The 19,254-nt window shown below is 45.0% G+C and overlaps 1 protein-coding gene across 2 annotated transcripts in view; it reads right to left on the bottom strand.

The window, feature by feature from the left end:
* The window catches only part of RAF1 (Raf-1 proto-oncogene, serine/threonine kinase), a 46,303-nt gene extending 27,452 nt beyond the window's left edge, over positions 1-18,851 (bottom strand). For both annotated transcript variants that reach the window (XM_032194171.1, XM_032194172.1), the window contains exons 1-2: positions 18,711-18,851; positions 9,413-9,468 (exon numbers count right to left, since the gene is read on the bottom strand). The gene's annotated coding sequence lies outside the window, so the exon portion shown is untranslated. The remainder of the gene's footprint in view (positions 1-9,412; positions 9,469-18,710) is intronic.
* Between the last annotated feature and the right edge of the window lie 403 nt (positions 18,852-19,254).

Here is a 19,254-nt window from a genome sequence, read left to right as displayed (position 1 = left end):
GGTAGCTTATTAACCACCCAAAAAATGCATCCCTTTATAAACATCTGAGAAATTGATATTCAGCACTACCCAGTGTACTTTTGCCACGTTAGTAGATTAATGCCAGCTTTAGTCTTAGGCCTTGTGCACAATCACTATATTCCTGCTCACCTCTATGAAGGGGAAAGAAAGTCATATTAAAGCTGTTAAATCAAAAAACAAGTCAGCCAGGAAGTACCAAAGCAACGGTCTTCCAAACAATCTTAATTCCATCCCCTTATGGCACAGTAAAGCCTACACTGAGAGACCTCTGCTGTTTCCTAAAGCCACCGACAACTCAGTGCAGAACACCAGGCACGCCTGTACTGAACACCTACCAGCAGTTATTCAATCTCGTTTTGTGCTTCTTTGAACCCTCCAATTCATTTCAGGCCCAGCACCCATGATAGAGACCGTGTGCTCCCCCCACCCCAAACAGACACACACGTTGCTCAGAGAAAAAAGGCTGTTTGCTACAGCTGAAGAGCTGAAGTAATGGAATTCACGGAAAACATCTCCACTGGTGTTAAGTGTCCGTTTTGGGATGTCCAGAAGTATAAACTTTTAGTTTCAGAGAGGTTCCACTCAAAGCACAGCTACAAAAAGGTTGGTAAGCACTCGACATTGCTACAGCCCTACACCCAGATGTGACCAGTACCTAGAAAGGAACCATGACCAACACCCTGCAAGAAAAGGGTCTGGTTGATGTGAAACACCTACCACTGTGTGCAGACTGCAGCAGAAGCGAGAAGGAAAAAGAATCCATTCCCTCTGTTTAGTAAACCACTACCTACCTCATTCTCTACGTATCTTTTAATTTATGTAACAAATCCACTGCATGTAATACTGCTAAAAATATTCATGGGAGGAATTATATCAGGTTTCTGTTTCAAATTTCAGTGAAACAACATCATACAGAAAGGAACGGCATAATTCCGGTGCCATTCTCTGGCCTAGAAGTAATCTTCTTTCCCAAAAGACTGCGTATACAAGATTTTCCCATAATCTCTGAAAAGCACACTTCTGTAGTGTGTTCTTACCACCTACATGTTTTTGTCACGTCCTGTTGATATTTTCTAGAAACAGTCCACAGGCACAGAACATTAGCAAGCAAGATGACTGATCTCATTAACTAGGCAACAACGATGGCTAGATGGCAAGTCTAAAAAGATGGCAATGAGAGCAAGAGCAGTACTGATCCTACAATATTGCTACTGTAGCAGTACTGGTACTGGAACTGGTACTATTTCCTGAACTTGTACGACAAATCGAATTAATTTAAGTTTGCAAGAAACATACTCAGTGAAAAAGTTACCTGTTTTCTTCCCTATAAATCTCTCCACCAGCTCACCCATGGGGTCAGGTGAGCACTGGTTCTGCTGAAAGACTGCAGCTGAAGAGGGCCAAAACTGTACCGGAGCAAACTTCAGGCAGTCAACCCGCTCACAAACTGCACCTGAAGTTACTCATGAACCACTCTTAACCCAAAGCAGATCGCCCTGTCAGGGTCTGTGCTCAGCCTTGGTACACCAGGTCAGAAGCTTGGAGATGCGAAAGATGTCAGGCTCTAAACCATAGAGAAGTTTTTCTTGTGTGTACTTTTCAAGGAAACGGACACAGGGTGCATAAATAAAAGGTCTTTTGTGCTCCCTTTTATTTCTAAGGCAACCGGTACATTTGCTTGTCCCCTCTCCCATGAGATCTGTTGTGTACCAAAACCACCTCACCTTTCTCCATGCCCATTAAGAACCCCACACCTCCACCATCCGCTCCACACTGTGGCCTCTTACGCTCCATGCCATTGGGGTCTTACAGGTTAGCTGGTGAACCTTTCTTTCACTGCAGACGTACCCAGTGGCCGCAGACACAAGCACACACATCCCCCCGCCTGCCGTCGACACTCCTGCACCAGTGCCACCAGCTCTGCAGGCCCACTGCTTCAAAGGTTCATAGTGTACCTTAAAATGCCACTGATATCTAAAGCTCTATACGTAATCAAGACCTAGTAGCATTTAGATATTTTAAATTATTTCTTTTTTAAACCTATGGCACGTTAATGACAGTGGTCTTAGAGTTGGTGGGAACAAGGACTGGGAAGACAGAGGAGTTCTGATAAAAGGAGGGAGAAGTGGAGATCAAAGTGAGGAAAACAACAGAGTTCAGCATGCAGAACCAACTACAAGTACAACAATCCAAGCGTTCATAAGTATTTTCCTATACCTAGGAAACAGAAAGGAGAAAAAATGGTACATAAAACAGCAACAACCACGTTGAGCTTACAGATAGCTACAAGAGTAATTAGACAGCAGCAATAGAAAGAATGGGAGTAAATTGCTATATAAGAATATTAAGATGAAACCCAGTCAGTCTGTTCTCTGTCCTCCTCTCCACTTACCCACACTGTGGGGAATCCTTCTTTATTGCAGATTTCTGGGTACTGCACAGGACAAACCAAGCCAAGAGCTCGGCTGGATTTCTCTGCCAGCACGCCGAGGTGCACAACAGCCGGGCAACACCAACACCTCCCTGCTGCTACTGCTCAAGTCAGCTGACAACAACGCAACATTAATTTATTTTGTCATGCTGCCAACGTTTCCTGAAGAATTCAAGTGAAAACAGGAAATGACAAAAAAAATTCGAACTTGCATCTTGACAGAAGCTGGGTTTCGCACCACAAAAAGGTCCTTCCCTACTCCAGCAGCGCCCTGCCCCAGTACCAAAGGCTGCTGAGGCCACAGAAGGGCCTACCCACAGAAGTGAATTTGGAGCCTGCTGCACTCACAATTACAAAAACAAGGTCATCAACTGCTACCAGCCTGCTGCGCAATACAAATGTCAGCAGTACCTTGCATCGTGCAGTCACGTCCTTCTCTCTCCTAGGAGCTTTGCCTCGTGTAAGCGTTTTGCTCAAGGAAACGTGGTACATTCAGAGGCTCTGAACAGTCAGCACTGAGGTAGCTGCAGCTTTCACCAGCAATTCATACATATATAAGCTAGAGGAGGCAGCAGTCATGTATTTCCTTTTCTTATAACTACCACTGCAAAGTGGCAGAAAATAGGAATAAACTGCTGCAGGTCAAGGTAATGTTCATCTGCTGTAGGGAGATTTACTTGAGCGAACCCACCTGAGTCCTCGCTGACTGAGCTTACTGGGTAACTTCGCATCAAACCTGGGAAGGACTCCAGGAGCTTGGGCAGCAAATAGGGAAGAAAAAAAATGGGAAACGACTGTGAAAGAACCTTACACTAACAGCATTACAAGCAAATAAAAATGGAAGACTCTATTCCTGCCTTCCTGAGCAAGCAAGCCCCTGAGGTCTGTGCCTCTGCATCTTGGTGGCAGCCTTGCGACAAAAGGCAGAGGGAAGAGCAGGATGCCCGGCAGGGCTCAAATTGCTGCAGGAGCGCTCTCATGTTCAGCCCTAGTGTCATGTTCTTGAGAGCCTACACGGCACATGTAGATTGCTGCAGAGGACAAGCGTTGGTGTCTGAGGAGAGACAGAGAACTTGTGAACTGTGGCAACTCTGTTCTCGACCTCCTTGGCTCGTTGGAGGGACTCGTCAGGCCTCCAGGAGCCCAGCCAGGAACACCGGGACTCTGGCAGGACACGGGCAGCCACCACACACCTTCCCTCCTCACCAGCCACTGGTCTCGGGGCTGTTATCCGGGCAGAACGGGGCCAAAACAACTGCTCCTTAAGAAATAAGTGAAGAATTACTCACTTTTCCACTGCCCTTTAGCACAGAGGAAACTAGCTTAGAAAACTATATAAATAAATACCAATTCTGAACACAAACAGCTCGTTTCACATACCAATGTGAGGTAAGAGAATGGCAACTACTTGAACTGATGAAAAATGTATAATCCCACAACGTACACACATCATCTGAACACATACACACACTGAATACCAAAAGAAGCACAACAGCAGGAGCCAACAGGACACGGGTTGATCCCACTTCTGGCCACCCTAAGACGTAAGACGTGCAGTGGTGTAGCCTGCCTTTCAGTGCCCAGTCCCTTGTGCCCTAGCACCGATTCCTTTATCTATACGGGGACTTTGCTCCAAACAGCAGTCCATGAAAGCCACTTCCACTGAAACTAAATTTTTTACTCGAAATCTCCCAAGATCCACACCAATTCACCCCAGTGCAAAGCTATCTGATATGTTCTGAAGAGAAGTTTAATTTAAAACAAAGGAAGAAAGATTGTGTAACGCTGCCTTCATAAATACATCATTCTTAGTTTATGCTTATTCCAGAAAAACTAGTTTTTCTTCCTTTAAATGAGTTACGAGCCTGTTTTTGAAACATAATCATTACCAGATAGTAGATCTTTACACTGTGTTCAAGTAGTCCATTGCCAGCTGAATGCTTTCACACATCTTTTTAAGATTTTTCTTCCTGCTACTCTTCACTTTCATGGAAATTACTACAGCCTGTCTACAACCGAAAAACTGCAACAACAGCATTCAGATATTATTTTAAGTATTAAAGTACGAGCATATTGATCCCCTTCTAGAATCAGTACCAGTAGGAAACTGATTTAGTGATTTATTTCACATTAAACACTCAGGCTGCATGGAAAAAAATCTCACTATTCCTCCTCCTTCCACAGCTGTACTACGTGCTGGGACCAAGACTGCATCTTTACCTGGTATTTTTTGCACAGATGGCAGATCTTGATAATTAGTAATTTGTACAAGCATTAAAATTAAAAGCACAAAATGGCTACGTGATGCACACACCTAACTCTAAGCAATTCCTAGAGATCCCTCACTGAACAGTCCCAAAGCTTCATTTCCAAAACCAATTAGGTGGAAAAATCTCTGCCCAATGATAAACACTCCAATGTTTAATAGACTTCAGGAATCTTTTTTTCCCCTCATCAAAGCAGACATTAGGGAGCAGTACATTTGCTCTTATCTAAGCTTTACCAATACACTCCGCAAATGGTGGCATTAGAAAAATTTAATCCCATTCCAAATACAACCAACACTGAACAAAAAACTGGTTTAATTACTGTGAAAGTCCCATTTTCCTGAATCAATTTGTCTGCTAGAACAACTTCTAGTTTCAAGGTTTGGTTAATCCTAATTAATAATATCAGAAACTGAAGACAAACTGCCTGCGTATCGTACTCACGCTGGGAGAAATGGAAGCATGGAGAGGCATCCTTTGGTCAGTAAAAGCTAAAGTAAGCAGTGAGTCAAAACAAAATCCTGTCCATTACAAACTATCTAGCAAATCTAAAAGATACTTTAAGTTACTTTAACTTTTTCTAGAACCACAAAAGCCTTTAGTTTGAACTGTTCAAACTTCAGTCTGTCTTCCTGAAGAGTGCCAAGCTGGTAACGAGGCAGCCCCAAAGTTCACAGCGTACAAAGCTGAACTCCTCTCAGTAGGCTCAGTTTAAGTGCCTTGCCCTTTCCTTTATTTCTGAAACAGATACCAAAACCTTTTAAAGAAAATGTAAATACAGTTCCCTCCTCCCAACAAACACATACACACTTTGCCATTTTTACCCACGCAAACACCCAACAGTCATACTCAATTAATGGCATACATAAATGCAAAGCGAGAGGATAAAAAAGAGAAAACTTTCAAAAAAATTAAAACTTTCAAAATGAAAACTTTTCTTAGAAGGTAGAAGCTTTAAAATTTGCTTATAAGAAATGTTTTCATCTCTGAGAGAGAAAGCTCACTAATGTTTACCCGAGTCTTTCTTAGCCCCCCTCCCATACAGCAATTTTCAATTGATTTAATATTGCATGGGTGAGCAATTGTCTAGGAAAAGCAACACAAAACAACAGCAAAAAAATAAATACATAAAAACACCACACCAAAGAAGTGTCTTCTCTGATATATGGTACTACATTTTTAAAAATAGTTTTACATAGCTGTAGAAGATAAAATATAGAGCCATTCCTATCCTAATAAATACAGCTGTTATGCACGCAAACATAAACACAGGGCAAGAGTTGGGGTTGGTTTAACAACCCAAGCACATCTCGCGTGCATCTAGAAGGCTGGGGATTTTCCTTCTGATGTTTTGCATTTAAAGAGATGAACACCATAAAGCAAGGTCCCTCTTGGTAGAATCGACTTTAAAAAAAAAAAAAAAAAAAAAACAGTTTTTTTTTCCTAAATGTAATTGTCCAAAAAAGACAAACAAACAAACAAAAACCCCTGACCCACAAAATACAACCTTTCCACCTCAGTTATTCTGATCTTTTAAGCATCTTCTCTAACCTTTTTCTCAGCCATTCATTTCTTATCATTCTGTTGCTGCTATAACTTGAAGGTATTCAAGGAGGGAAAACACGGTGCGGAATACGACCGCTCAGTTTGATACATTTCCAGACTGATTAAACCTTTGCAAGTCTATTAATTTTCTGTATTTAAGATCAAAACTTTGGCTAGTAAGCATAAACCAAATCATACTGCTCTGCTTTTACAGCCCCAAAGTTCTAAACTGTTTTTTTTTCTGAGAAAAGCAGAACAAGTGTAAAACATTAAAAAAAAAAATAATAATAATAATGGTATTTTGCATTTCTGAAAGCATGATTAAAAAGAAAATAAAAAGCATTTCCTCTACAGCAAATACAGGCAGCACGCCATGCTGGTACTTTAGCTCTGCGATCATGGAGCTCTTCAAAAAGCACCACCTTCTATGCCAATTCTCAGTAAAGGCATAGGAAACCATCTTTCTTAATAAGTTTCTGTTCCTAGGCTGGATTTTGGGCTCTGGTTATGAGGTATTTATCACAAAAGCTATCTGCACCTTTGATTACTTTGTGCCTGCTCTCCTCCTGGTGGTTGCAATGGCTCCAGGCTACTCTTCCTGAACACCTGCTGCTAACATCTGTTGGGCTTGTCCTTTCCACATGGAGAGCCTGCTTGTCAGTCGCCCATTTCTTCACAGGGAGTTGATACCAAGTTCAAACTCCGAGCTCTGTAACTTTCCCTACGAAAGCCAAATTCCTTCAATTAGAAGAAACAGAAGCACTGAACACTCTGCGGGTATCTAAAAGAACAGAAAGTGATACAAAATCTAAACCCTTCCCTTTCCCAAAGCAAAGAACAGTCCCAGGTAACAAGAAAACTGCTGTGGGCATATCCAAGCACTCGATCGTACCTTTTTACAGTTCTAGTTAAGTACTGTTGATGACTTTAGATTCACAATAAATAAATAGAAATAAAATTACTTTTAGAATTGTCACAAAAGGATGAGGGAAGCTGGGAAAGTACGCGTTTTTTTGCACTTATGTCCAAGGTTTGCCAACAAAGCATCTGAACTCAGCAGGATGTAAAACCTAAGCTGATTTAGTAACTGTTACTTGAAGCATAATGCCCTAGAATATTTATCTTATAATCAAAATTGATAAATATCAAGAGGTGTTCACTCCATGGTTTTAAGGTGTTCTCTTACATCTCAGACTACTGCAGCTGAGATGATATTTCAGACTCTCACTTTTCAATTTGGTCAATTCAAATGCACTGCTAGAAACAAAAAGCATACCGAACAGTGCTTCTTATACCTGACTGTATCAGAGTCACATCACAAGGCACCCTTGCCACCCTCAGACTTCTTGTTTCTCACCACGTTAACTTCTCCATGAAGTTCCACGTCCCTCCAGGAAAGACCCAGGCAGGAGGCAGCCCTTCAGGGGGCTGCGCAGCGCAGAGCAGGGCTTTGACTTTCCACGTGTATGGTACATTACACAGGCAAGGCAGCCTCTGTATGTACAGCTGATAGCAAGACTTGTGGAAAAAAATGCTTGTCCATTCTCAGACATGTGCTTATTTGCATTTTGAACTTGCTCATGCTTGAATTGTTTCAAGTATGGATGAAAGCCCCAAACTGTGTTTAGAGTTCCCTGGAACTCATCCACTTTACAGCAAGGATGAAAAAGTTACTCAAATGTCAGCAATCCACCAAACGCCCTTCCCACACAAGTTCTCCAGAATTAAACAAAAGCTGCTGAGAGCCTCAGCACAAAGAGGCCCCGGCTCTCTCCTCCCCAGCTGCATGTAGGAAACGAAGCACCACTGAGGACACCACCATGGCTCCTTAAACAAACCCCAGCTTTGCTGAAAAGGAAGGCAGCCCAAGATTAGGTTAATTAAATAACTACTGGGAGGTGCAGCTTATGAAGGCTATGCACGTCTGAATTGTTGTGTACAGTTCAAACGTAACACAACTGCTATTAAAAATGTTACAGAATAGCAGATAATGCTGCATGATCTGTTCAGTTAGAGCAGGATTCAGTGATCCAGCTGAGTCAAGAGTTAGCTGTCCTCTGCACTCACCCCGGCCAGTTTTCAACTGGTAAGTTCAGTTTATGACATGTGAGCCCTGAGCCAGAACCAGCAGAGCCCCAGGGAGGTCAGGGCTGCAATTTTAAGGGCCTGGGTATGGACAATGTACAAATCCACACCCGAGGGGCGAGGGGAGAGTAGGGGCAAACAGCACCAAGAAAGGATTGGAAGGAACCTTGAAGATACATCTCTGGGAGCTTCCAGCATGAGAATTAATGATTCAATTTGGATTTTATAGCCAGTTATGTGCACCCGAGAATGGTTCAACGTATGCATCTGCAATATGAACCAAACCTAACGTGGTAATACTCCAGTATTTTAGTTACAAAGTGCCTGGACAGTTTTACCAATGTTCTTTTACTGTTTCCAATGCACAGGTATACGAAACTTGCATAAAACGGCAAATAAAAATTGAATCTAAGCAGAATTTACCAACTGAATACAAGCAAAATTACTTAATATATGCCAAACATGCACTGTCCTTAGTGCCTGAAGAGAAAAATTACATTCCGGTTTAACTCTATCTTACATTATCTCACTAAATACTTTTAAGAAATTACAGTTCTTACCTGGGTGGGGTTTTATTTATTTATTTAGCAGAGTGTTTCAGAGGTACAATCTCAGAAAAACAAAACAAAACAACCAAAACAAAAACCTCACCACTTGAAAGATAACGCCACAGACTTGATTTGTATCAGGTCTACATTACCCACAACAGATCACAACAGTAGTTGGGAGAAAGGCAAATGCTATTTAGAGAGAAGTATCAATAAAGTTCTAAACCGGGGAGGGGTTTTCCTCTACAAAGTAAACATCCACGGAGACTGACTAAAGCAAGAGCTTAAGTTAAACACGCGCTTCTGGTAAAGCAAATGCTGGAACTGCTGTAGACATCATACCAATTTTGTGGAATTTTTCAAAACACAAAAAAGCAAATTTCAGCAGTAGTCAGGGAATACAAGCACAGAACTTGGTGTGCTAAGGTTCCATTCCTACTAACAGTGACCAGGGGACTTGGAAGAAAGGAAGAGGCAGAGCAAAGAGGAAGGGAAAGACAGAAAGTGGTTTATACCTTTAGTTCTCCTTTACGTGAACGAAGTCCTATGACAAAACGATGAAGTACATCATCTGTGGAAAGTAAGACAAAAAAAAAAAAAAAAGAGATTTACTACTTTAATAGACAAACATACACACCAAATTAATAACCAACAGATTATTTCATGAATTACATCAGCATTAGGGTTAACTTGTCTTCTCTCTATTCTACTACCTTTCGGGGCCCTCCATGATGTTTACACACTTCAGGGCAATGAGATGCACTGTGTAAGGCCAGGCTGCAAGACAACCAAGACAAACATGCCAGTAACAGCTAAAGAATCTCATTCTTATTCAAGAAACGTCATAAAAATCTTTTACTGCTGAAACTCACTAAAGTAAACAGCAAGTACATCCTGAACGCTTTCTTCTCAGCCATCGGGCCCTTACTTACACAGCAACCACCTCGCTGACTCAAACACTGCAACAAACCCTGGATCCAAAAACAAGAAAGGAAAAGGTAACAAGGCAAACCTCTGAGGCTCTCTATCTTGTGTACAAGCATTAAGTGCAAGAGGAGGAATTCCCAGGGAATCTGCAGAAGCCTTGGTTAAAGATACGAAGCTCCAATTAGTTAGCAGGGTCTGCTCCAAAAGGTTGCCCAGGGGGCAGCTGGGTTTCAAGCACCTCCACCAACACAAGCTCTGCACAGCTTCTCTGAGGAGCCCGGTCCAGAATTTGACCACATGCAGAGTGTTTTTTTTTTAAAAAAAAAAAAAAAAAAAAGTGATTTTGCTGTTTTCAGATGGAGTTTCACGTATCTGAATTTGTGCCCATTGCCTCCTGCCATCACTGGGCCCCCTGAGAAAAGCCTGGGGTCCTCCCACCAGGTATTTTTACGCATTGACACAATTCCCCGAAAGCCTTCTCTTCCTCAGGCTGAGAAGTCCCAGCTCACCCAAGTCCATCCTTATATGAAATAAGAGGAAGTACACAAGGAAAAAAAAAAAAAAAAAAAAAAAAACTAGAAGAGCCCTTATATTGCTAGTTCACTTTCAGTTGCCAGTACTGTCTCTCCTGGACAGGGCAGGTGTGTAGGGGCAGGAAGCTAAAATGATTTTACCCAAGACAGCAAGCTCCCAAAGCCTAGCAAGAAACCAGAAGAATGCTTTGTGATCTTCACCCTACACTACTTATTTTAAACCTCCTGACAGTCCAAACCGTACATCTACCCAGCCTGCACAGCTCTCTGCAGCCTTCAAGCGTGCTCCACGCAGAGCACTGCGATGCTTTCCGTGGTGGAAAAGGATAAAACAGGGGGACTGTGGAGCAGGCAGGGAGCGGGGGCCTTCGCACAGCACCGAACAAGCCGAGGGCTTTAGTTCTAGCAGGACTGGTGAGCAACGACTGAACTCAGGGAGAGCATTTGCTAGCAGAATTGGCAAGGAGGAGAATGTATGCAGTGAGCTGACAAAAATCCCAGCTGTTATTGCAGACGGGAGGCTCCATTAAATCTGAGAAGTAGAATTGTTTACCTAAGACAATAGCAAAATCAAGGCAGAAGAAAACTACGCTGTGCTGGAGGAAGTGTGCCTACTGCAGGATTTCCACCTGAGCCACTCCACAGGACAAGGGACGGAGCAGGGGAAGCAGGTGTTCTGCATGGGGAACACTGAAGGAGAGCACGCTCACCCCAGATTACTCACAGTGTCCGAACACCGCCTCCGAAACAGTCACGATTGCTACGATCACACCGAATTCACAGCCATCAAGAGTTTGAAGCACAGAGCTGTGAAGCGGCAGCTGTGTTTCAGTGCTGTCAGGTCACTTTGGAAGTAGATGCTGACGGCGTTAGGAAAGCTACCCGGACCGGACCGGAGAGGAGAAGCACAGAAGCTCGGCATTTCGCTGTCTGTGAGCCCGGCAGCCCGCAGAGGGGACGTTCTGGGTGTGCTGCTGCCCATGCAGACCACAGCATCACCCTGCCGTGCCACACTCGCTGTTTCCTCCACTGTGCACTACCATCGGGCAGGCAGATATGGCACTTTGTCACTGAAAATCTATTCTGAGCAACTGTATTAAATGCATTTTCTGTTGAGCGAAGGAACCGGCAGCTTAAAATTAATTAACACTCGCTGGCCTTCTTGGAAATTATGACAAAAAAACCTCCTACTACCCTTACTCCTCGGCTGCGCTATTAACTCCCATCTTTCAAATTACACCGCCTATTTAAAGGCTCCACATGGGAAACTGAGACAGACAAAACACTCAATATACAAAGGAAACCAAAACAGAAAAACAAAAAGAAAAGCCTCTTCCAGACATAAAATATGCAAACAAAAAATAAAAAATATCTTGCAGCCACGGCAGTAATACTATTTCTGGTGACTGAAGGAAAAATATTTTCAAGCTTCAGACAATTTTAGTCTCAATCTGCCTGATAATTTTATTGAATATTTTCTTCAGAGCATATTGTGCTTCTGCAAAACAAAATAATTCCAGGTACCGTCCTGTAATTTAACATCAGAAGGGCAGATCTTACTGGAATAGGTAAAAATAGCTCCAGTGAACATGCCAAAGGAGAGTCTTTCCACTATATGGCCACTGCTTAGATTGCAACATCAGCTGGCTCTCTTTTTATAACCTCTTGATTGCCAGTGAACAAGTTACACAGAGAACTTAAAAGGTTTGAGGAACAGAAGAGCAAGCTCCGAAACCCCTTTCAGCTGAAATCGATCCACTGGACCACCGACACGAAGGCTTTGCTGCAGCACGCTGTTAGTGCCTGGGTAAGCTTCCCAATTGCTTCTAAAAGCATTTAATATGAATGATGTAATTCCGAAATACAACTTATTTTTTGCTAAATGTCAGCACAAACCTAGAGGCTTGCACACTCTCTCATTTCTTGTGGCTGCAACTCAGCATGGTAGCCCCCTGCCTCCCCCAGCACCTGCCCTGGGCTGCTCCCCATCAACCCATTTGGGCCAATTTCTGCAAACACATCCCCCAGCCCCGGGCACCTTGGAGCACCTGAGGATGTTCTCTTCCATGCTTCCACAGAAAGGCAGCATCCATGGCAGCACAGACATCTACAGCTGCTAGGGCAGCGCTCAGCAAGGCACAGGGGCTGCTGCGCTACAAGCTCAAGCTCTTTTAGCCACCACTTGACTTACTGATGGCCGAAACTGCTCAGCTTTCTAGCTAGGTACAAGGAAACCAGTCTCCTCCCACCTTCAACACCACGCGCAGCCTGACGCCTTCTCAGGCCTACGTATTGCTACTGACTGGACACGGCTTTCTGAAGTTATTGAAGGGGAGAGGGAAAAAAAAAAAAAAGACACAAAACAGCAGGACGTGACTTAGCTTGCACAAAGTTGCTCTTACATTTTTTACTTCGTTCTATAAAAGACTGAAGGAATGTCAGTATATTTAACTCTCCGTACGCTTGGGATTGCTGCCCTGGTAAGAACCATGCCTTATAGCACCCCGCGGCCCCAGCAGTGTGTGCCCATACGAAGAGCTAGGCGTAGGTCTAGCAGGAAGAGTTGGGACATTGGCCGAGTGTTTTTACAACCATGCAGGTTTTACAATAAAATACAATAAATGCACAAAGAACTGATAAAACAAGCGGGTATTTTACTGGGCTTCTGAAACAGATTAGACCTAAAGAAATTCAGGTTCTATCAGAGATTAGTAAAATAATGGAACTTTTTACCTGACAAGAACTTGCAATTAACAGTTGCCAGGTAAACTCTGAACCTCTGAAATCCTGAAAAAAGGTTTTATACAACCTGAAGCTGGAGTCGCATCCCACAGCACACGTGTGATCAACGTTCGGTGCAACTTAAAAACAAAGTTTCTAAAACAAACCTTAACAAAATCAAGTTTTACTGCGCATCAGAACACGCCTTTTCAACTGGAATAACTCATTTCAGAAGTTAGCACAGGTTCTTTCATCTTCACATTAAACAAGACCTTTACAAAAATGTTTTATTTTCAATGATGACGACTTGGGAATCAGGTATCTAGCATTTTTGATAGCAATAAATTAGGAATTTTTAAAAATCTTATAAAACTTAACTTGTATTTCTTCCTCCCAGCAGCACTGCCATGCCTGAAGCCCTCCCTCCCCTGCAGGACGGCCGCCCCCGTCCCTGCAAACACAACTTCCATGCCAATTCCACGCACCTGCAAGGGAATTCTCACCTTCACCTGTCTTGCTGGGATCCCTTCAGGTTCCCCAAAAAACTTGTGTGTAAAGTATTGCATGCAATTTATTCTGAACAGGGGGAGAGATGGACTGAAGCAGGAAGGCTGGCAATACCCAGCTGCCCAACAAGCAGTTGTGGCTGGGCAGGGGGTTGGGAAGGACACCTCCATCTTCTCCGCAGGTAGGAACAGCGGGCAGTGCCTTTAGTGCTACTCTAACAGACCGAAGAGACCACTCTAGAAAATCCCAAAAGCACAGCCAGACTTTGGGCAAGCATGATTAAATGGTGGAGAATGGAACAAGACAGTGGAACATGCAAAAAGCCCCAATTACTGATGGAGGTGACAGAGACATATACTAGGGCAAATGACGGCCAAACTGAACGGCTACAGAAAGACAAAAAGGCCAACTGGTTGCATATGAACCTTTCTCAATACGTACTTAAAAGTCAGCCCTACAAAGGTAGCATTAAAGACCTCTTTCTTCTAGCGGGGCACCACCTTGCATCTCTCTGGGGCCTGCCTCTGCAGCTAGGTGTTCCTAAAGCACTCCTTGGCAGAGCCCTACCTTCTTCTCTAGTGGAAAAAGTTATGTAACAAAGCGCTGTGATGGGGGCTCTGAGCCATTTTTTAAAGTCTAAACCTCTGAGCTAGCTTTAATTAATATGGTTAACCCCACGCCACACCCAGCTTCACAGTAGTGAAGCAACCTCCCTGGCTTGGGAACTAAAAATACACAAGATGTCTCAACTGCTCTTAACCGATACTGTGTACTTCAAGTGGAAGGCGTATGAATTCACACCTTTTTGTCAGCTGTTAGCCAGAAATGAGTACTTTGGTGTGAAACCAGCAGCATGCACGCAGCACAAGCTGAAGTTTGAAACGGAGCCACCTAATGCAGCAGTCCAAGGCCACTGCAGCCATCGGTCCAACACCTGCAAAGAGCCCCAAGCAGCAAGCGAGATGACCCCACAGAGCAATGCCACTGAGCTGCCAATAAAGGCCCTGCCAGCAGGTTGCAGATAATGCAAAGACAACGAGGCAGAGACACACACTCACCATGCACTAAGGTTACCTGCAAGGCAATTCAAAGTCTTTTGCCTGAGCTAAAACCAGTCGGCTCTGAGCTGTGCTAGAGCCCTGCTGTGTTTGCGGCAGCACGCAGACGTGAGGAGCATGCCCAGGAGAAGCAGAGCACAGACACACCTGCGACAGCAAACAACCGCGCTGACCTGCGTTTGCCACTACATTGTTCCACACGAATCCTGAGCTTTTGCTCAAGCTGAGCTCTAAAAAGCTCGTCACTCCCCATGAGCGGGCAGAAACCTCTGCAAAATAAGTGATTCGATCACATTAGATCCCTTAAAAAATACTCCGTTATGTAAACATTCTTGCTTATTATCGGTTACAATTCTTAGCTCTGAAATCTGCCCAGAAAATGCTCCACTCCTTTCCCAATGACTCAAGAACTTTTGTTTATCCTCATCTACTGTACGCTCTGCAGCATTTCAGTACACAAGCTGACCATATTCTATTAAACTGTAAAAGGTCAGCACACACTGCTGCAATAAAATCAACTTTGTGTGAAATAGATGACATTTATAGTACAAACACAATATTCAAGTCACTAAAGGAATAAGCGTATGCCAGCTGCTTTTCAAAGCAAAATTGTTGTTTACAGAAAAATAGTGTACGCAGCAAGAGCCAACAGAGCACTGCGAATTATTCACAGAACTCTGTCCAAAACAGACTTGCTTTTCAGAAAGCCTACAAACATCACCAAATATGTATCTGGATCACCGGTGGAGAAAGCCGTACAAAGTAAGGTGCGTTTAGTTCATGCTGTCTCAAAACAAATAAGCTAGTGCATGGTCTTTGCTTAAAAAAAAAAAAACTTTTTAATTTGTCATCAAGGCAACATTTTTCCCCCATTTCCTAGTGTTGTATCATCCTTTCTTTTAATTAACTTGTAGAGCTGACAAAATGCTTCCACAACCTTATTCAATACACAACAGATTTCTAAGTTAGAAGCTTCTTTCAGCTACTAGATTTCATACCAGAAATACCAAAGGCTTTTGTGGAAGCCATCGTGTACCACACTGGTGCAATGGTGATGAAAACGCCTGCTCATGTACAAACTGATCTTAAACTTACTGAAATCATGCTTAAATTATCATACTTGAAATTTTAGTTAACTCGTAAGTTTTAATCTTGCTTTTTGTATTTTTGTTACTTCCTGAAATAAAGATAATTTGGACTTATGCAATTCGGTATTTTTATGAGAAACAGAGCGCTCACTTCTATTCCTCTTCTCGCAGCTGCAGTCTCTAGATTTCTGCATTTTTAAGTTGGAATATGCTCCGTGAGCTTACTGTTTAAGAAACAACCACCCCTTCCAATTACTCATCTGTTTCAAGCTGCATTTACATAGAACTTTTGGAAATGAAACCGCACGCAGGAACTTTTACCCTTGTGTCCTCAGCAACTAGTCTCACATGGCCATGCCATCCAGCTGTCCTTCATCCTCTCCTCCAGCAACTCTTGGGCACACAAGCTTATTTTGACTAACCAGTTAAGGAGAGGCATCAAGAATATAAAGTTCCTACACTATGGAAGTAGGGAGCCAGAGCACAACAGAATCCTTCACTCTTGCAGCCTCTCCATCAGCTGGGCACCGCAGCACAAGCCTTTGGTGTGCCAGCTGCAGCAGCACCTCGCCACGTGATGAAACCAAACCAAGAAAAAACCTCCCTCCTGCCTAGCTGGCAGGCCAAAAAGGTAGACAAGCAACATATGAATAGAGAGAGAGGGGGGAGAAAAAGCCTGGAGAGTGCTCAAGCACAGCAATATCAAATACGGGGAGGCAGGAGATGCTGGAGGTACCGGAAAGCTGTGGCAAAGGGAACGAGTGAAGGTGTCAAGGAGGGGAGAGACGGCATCTTTGCAGCAGAGATGATCACACACCCAAATGCAAATATGTATTTAGTAGATTTATTGGCTCATGTGCTCACATGACTTTATTAGTAATATAAGAAATAATTTAAACATTCTGTATATACAACTCAAAGATGAAGTTATCAGCACAAGTCCTGCATTTGAAACTAACTGATTAAGGACTGACTTAGTCATCATAATTTCAACTAGCAGCTTTTGATTTCATCTCCCGCAACAGCTTTAGAGCTAACAGCTCTCACCATCTCATCTTAATTTGTTTTCAAGGACAGAAAACAGGGAAAACTTGTTTTTTCCCTCAACTCCTGGTTTCCCAACAGTGAATGAGACAAATAACTAAACTGGAGGGGAGGAGGGCGGTATATGCCCCAGAAGAAACTACTGCTGATTTAGCACACCAAGAAATGCTGACCAACAACTTCCGTGGCTCATGTTTGTGGTTTATAAAATATGAGTTATTTTAATAAGTTATAGTAAGTTCAGGCCCTGAGACAGCAGTAAACTTCTTGTGTAATTTGAATAGACTCTATTGCCATTAAAAATAAAAAATGAAAATTCTTATGTACACAGCAAAAGCACTAAACTGAAAAACATAGTTTTATTTCTTTGGAAAAAACAGATATTTTGTCTTCTACTTCCAGATTTTCTTTCAAAGCAGGTTAGTCAGCAGTGTTGCACAATAAGTTGTCCAGTCCTGAAGATATTAAGTATGGCAACAAACCACATGAAAAACACATTCCAGATTTCTGAAAGCAGCACTGCTCCAACCCAAATAAGCTAGTCCGCTTCTGATTTAATAATCTAAGACTAAATTGCTCACCATATTAATCAATCATCCATTTCATATGCATAAAATACAGACCCACACTCATTTTTATGATTAATTGTAGCCTTAGGGTTTGCCTACGGAAAATATTCTTTAAGACAACCTAAATTAAAGCCATTTCCATTCTTAACAAGTGCCCACATAACAGATTTAACTGAACTGCTAGGAATTCACTCTCACATGCATCAGTGCAATCCTTTCTCCTGCACCCACACTGCAGACACATCCTAGAGGATAAGCCTATCTATTGAAATTTTATCCTGGCTTACCCAATGAAGAAATCTTGGGCAATATTTGGAGCTGGGCTTCTCAGAAGCCAAAAAAAAAAAAAAAAAAAAAAAACCTTTAAAAGTGCTGGAAGTTTTTTGTACAAAAATATTTTCAGCCATTGTTGTTCTGGGTGGAATCTCAGGCTGAGCCCATCAGAGCCCCTGGCTTTGCACAGCCACAAGGTGCAGCCGGGGGCACCTGTCCTGCTGGGGCAGCCCCCCCGCAGCTGGCTCCGAGGTCCCATTGTCCAAGGGAAGGCCCCTGCACTTACGGATGTCACTTAGAGGCTAAGGAGGAAAAAAAAAACCTGCTCGGGTTATTGTGCCTGACGTAGGCGAGGCACACAATGGCGAGGAGCAGCGGTGCTGTCGGTGGGGGCCGGTTCCTGCTGTGTACATTTGGGTTGCAGATAAAGAGTCCGGGAACAGCGCTGCCCCGGAGCCGCACCACGTCCACACGGCGCAGCCGGGACAGCTCGGAGGGAACCAGGAAACCGCTGCCCCTCGCCCTGCTTTCTGAACCGAATCTACGCGGAAAACAAAACCCAAACCCACGGCTCAAGCAGAAACGCGCCTGAGGAGCCGCCGGTCCCGCCGGGCCGCCCCGAAGCCGTTTTCCCTTCACGGCCCCGCGGGCCGGGCAGCAGCGAGGCCGCGGGAGGCCGGGCGCAGACAAAGCTCCGGCCGCGCTGAGCAGGCCCCGGCGGGCGGCCTGGAGCGGGGCAGCCGCTGGGGGCCCCCCGCAGCTCGGGGCCGCCTCAGCCCCGGGGCCCGCCCGGGGGGGCTCCGGGAATGGAGGGGGGGAGGTGCGAGGGGCGGCGGCTGCCGCCGCGGACCCCCCCCCCACGGCCCGGGGCTCGTCGGCACCCACCCGCCCGCCCGGCCCCGGCGGCAGCACCGCCGCCCTCATCCTGCCCCCGGCCCCTGTCAGGGGGCAAGCGGCCGAACGGGAGCTGCCCTCGCGCCCGGGGTTCGGCCGGCGCTGCCCCGAGAAAGGAGAAGGGAGAAGGAGAAGGAGAAGGGGGCCGCCCCGCAGCCCCTCCGCCCCGCAGCCCCTCCGCGCCCGCCGCCGCTCCTACCCGTGTCCCCCCCCGGCGGCCGCCGGCTGCGGGCCCCGCTCCCGTCACTCGGCGCCGTCCGTCCCGTTCCGCATCTAAAATGGCGGCCTCCCGCTCAGCCAGACATTTATCCGCCGCCTCATCGAGCCGCCGGCGCTCGGCTCCTTCCCTCCCGCCTGCCTCCCGCCGCCCTCCCCGCGGCCCGAGCGCCGAGCGATCGCTGCGGCTCCTCCCCGCCGCCCGCCCCCCGCCGCCATTTGGGAGCTCAGGCGCCGCGGACCCGCCCTGGGGGCGCCCCCGCCGCCCTCCGCGGGGCGGGGAAAAGAGTTAAAAAAAAGCTAATTTGGAGCCTCTTCCCCTGGAGGGGTCAGGGAGCAGGGCCCTGCGTGCGCCTCAGCGCAGTGGGGATGGGGAAGCCCAGGGGACGTGGCGGTCACTGCGCCACCCCACAGCGGGCTGCAGGGAGAGCCCCTGAGGAGTAACGCGGCTCCACCACGACTTTTCACGCACATTGGTGTTTATAGCTACAGAAGTTCCCTCAGGTGTTAGTCAAGTGAGCGTTAGA

The sequence above is a fragment of the Aythya fuligula genome, chromosome 10 (genome assembly GCF_009819795.1).
Source record: "Aythya fuligula isolate bAytFul2 chromosome 10, bAytFul2.pri, whole genome shotgun sequence".
NCBI lineage: Eukaryota > Metazoa > Chordata > Aves > Anseriformes > Anatidae > Aythya > Aythya fuligula.
This window is presented reverse-complemented; position numbering and strand designations above follow the sequence as displayed.